Raw genomic sequence first — 3,428 nt, 5'->3', positions numbered from 1 at the left:
CCAACATAGTAGTGGGTTGTCCATAGGACTGGCAATGTCAGAAGTTGTTGACTTGAGCCTTTTACAGCTCAGCATATTAATATGGCTTTACTTTTCCTACCTCAGTTTTATACTTTTCTGCTGGATGGATAAGACCAAGATAAAGCAAGATCTATATAACAAAAAATGTAACTTTTGTATCTGACAAGGTCAGTCAAATCCCTCAGGACTTTTTAAAATTAATTTTATTGAGAAACAAATTTTCTGATCAAGGAGATTATGGAGCCACAGAGGAAAGTGATCGATGATATAGAGTGTGCCTAAGGAGAGTCACATGGAGAGAAAATATTCTGTTAGGCTTTCACAGAAAGCAAATTGGTCAAGCAATGGCCATGACTCATCCACATGGCTGACACTGACAAAGGAGCTACAAACTGCTCTGTAAGGTTTCAGGGTAAATCCTGAGGGGATTTGACTGACCTTGTCAGATACAAAAGTTACATTTCTTGTTATATAGGTCTTGCTTTATCTTGGTCTTAACCATGCAACAGAAAAGTATAAAAACAAGGTAAGACTCTCTGCTTGAATTGATCATTTTTCCTCAGAGGAAAGGGCTGCTTCTGTTGCCCTTGCTCAGCCCAAAGTGGGCAGACCACTGATTGGGTATGTTTTCATTTGCCAGGAGCAATGAGGGAATAGATTGCTTCTTACTTTTTCCTCTGCCCTCCCCATTTGCGTGTGGATCCCTGAAAGGTTTTCACCTACTAAACACATGACTTGGTAGCATTGCTAAATAGTTCTGGCTTTTTTTTAAGAGGAGTCTGTGTGGCACTCAGGCCTTGATTCTTCAGTAAAACAACACAGCTGTTCTCTTGAAGCTCATCTTACTGCAGGAGCTGAAGAATCATATTTATTCAGGTCTGCTTTAAAAGTCATCCAGCTTCCTTTAAGGCTCTGGCAAGCATATCTGGGCAGCCTGGCCCTTGCTGACATGCTGGCCATGGAGGCGTCTCTGGACCCAGGCAGCAGGGCTGTTGATTGGGGAGGACTTGATCATACCCGGCTGGCTCTATTGTGCACTTCGTGCTCACCATTTGATTTACTCCACGTGGTGATTCTGCGAAGTAGAACATGAACCTCTAATGTAAGAAAGCTGAGGTTAGAAATTGCATCACTTTTTCAAAGTCAAGAAGGATTAAGCAAGCCTACTGGAAATCAACCATGTGGTCTCTAATTCCCAATTCTGAAGCATTTTAGTATAGCTTTCTCCATCAAGAAATACCAAAAATCAGGGGCCGGGGAGATGGCACAGTGGAATAAGCGCTTCCCTGGCAAGCACAAGGACCTGAGCTTAAGCTCAATCCCTGGTTCTGAAAACAACAAAAAAAAAGAAGGAAATACCAAAAATGTATTGAGGAAAGGGAAGGAGTCATTGTGGACAATGGATTGAAGCTGGCGATGGAGAATCCCTGCCGGTGGCCCCCAGACTCTAAATCCTCCTGTGACTCTCACATTGGTCTTACTGCAGTGCAATTTTCTATTAGACTGTGAACTCCCTTGATGCCTGATTTTATTCAACAATCATTCACAATTATCATAAAAATTTATTCTTCAAAATGAAGTGGAAGGGGCCAGGCATATAGCTCAGTGGCATGATTGCCTACCTGGCAAGAGCAAGGTTCTGAATTTGATCTCCAGGAGAAAAAAAAAAAAAAGAATGAAGTGGAGGAGTTGATGAGTGAAATGGATGAAATGATTTTAGCTCTCACTCTAAGGAGCTTGGAGTCTAGGTTTGAGTCTAAAGCAGCAACTTAGATTAGTCAAGGAGAGGTAGACAGTGATATATGAGTCAGGTTATTTGGGAGTCTGAGAAAGAAAAAAGTCTTTTTCAGCTAATCCACAAATGACACTTTTGTTAGAGTACCATAGTCAATGATTAAAACTAGCTTCTTTGACACATAGCCCTCAAATAGCACACTTCAACACCACGTGGCTTTCCTCCTACTTATCTGTTGGATTTAAGTAGTTCGCTCTTTCAAATCTGCAACTCAAGATATGGGCTTTTGGAATCATGCAGTTCAATCCTTTGAGATTCCTGTGTGCTCAGCCCTAGGGACTGTGCAGAGAGAATGGAGAACTAAATGAAAGATGAAGGATCAGCCTGGAAGTAGCTTACTTCATCTCAACCACATCCCAGCATACAATAACATGGTTCCAACATAAATGAAAAAGATGTTAAGACATTTCTTCATTGTGTATGCCTGCAAAGGGAAAAGAGTTTCATAGAATGTATAGCATGGTTTGTGCCACAAGGGAAGTTGAGAAAAGAACCAAACAATGATCTTCATTTAAAAATTTGAAGCATAAACAAGATGAAGCTAGCACAGGGAACTTCCAAGACACTTAGAGTCAGGGCTTTGGTGTGAACACTTGATATCAGATATAGAAAAACCTTGAGTGGCATGCATTTCATTTGAATGCTAGTAAGCATGATAAAATTGTTTGAGTGGTTAAATAGATTCTAGAAAACCTGGGTTATCACATTGAAATTATTTTCACGATTTTTGAAAGGTGGCACAATAGGTCAATTATAACAAACCTTTTTGATCATAGAATCTATTTGCATACATTAAATAATGTTTGATGAATACTTATGGAATTTTAGGTAATAAGGAGTCATTAGCTGAAAAGAAAATTGATTAGAACTACCAACTTTCAGTCCACAGCAGATGGTGATTTTGCATGTCAATTTTGCTAGGCTAGTGTTCCCAGTTGTTTAGTTATCTATCTACTTAGGGTACCATGACATAGATGACACTGTGAAATATCTTGTAGATACAATAAACATGTACAATAAGTTAATTTTAAATAAAGATTACTCTTGATAATTTGTCTGACCCAATCAGTTAAGAACCTTATGATCAAAACTGAATTTTCCCAAAGAAAGAATGAATTCTGCCTCAAGATTATAACATAGAAATCTTCACTGAGTTCCTAGTCTGCTGGCCTGCCTTACAGATTTTGGAGTCAAGATGCAAAAATCAACTTTTACTTGAATTTCCAGACTTCCTCCCACCCTACAAACTATAAACTCTGGTCCTACAATTAGTTGAGCAAATTAAACAACAATAACTTTGTGCATGTGTGTGTGTGTGTGTGTGTGTGTGTGTGTGTGTGCAAATTGTGTCTGTGAAGAGTCTTGTCTGCTACAGAGACTCAAAGCAGCACGGCAGCATCTTATTGCTCTAGGTAAAGGTTGCAAGTTAGGTAAACAGAAAGCTTAGGTAGCTGAAAATGGTGTCAGCAGTGAAACGGGAAGGAATTCATGAGAAGCAGAGTTTAGTTCATCCATGCAAACCAGATGGATTCTGAGGGGAGCAGAAGCCAACATTATTTCTAGCGTTCAAAGATATGTGGTGAAGAAAGATATAATTCTGTTAGAGCACTTC

Source organism: Octodon degus, unplaced genomic scaffold (genome assembly GCF_000260255.1).
Source record: "Octodon degus isolate 3935 unplaced genomic scaffold, OctDeg1.0 scaffold00098, whole genome shotgun sequence".
Taxonomy (NCBI): domain Eukaryota; kingdom Metazoa; phylum Chordata; class Mammalia; order Rodentia; family Octodontidae; genus Octodon; species Octodon degus.
This window is presented reverse-complemented; position numbering follows the sequence as displayed.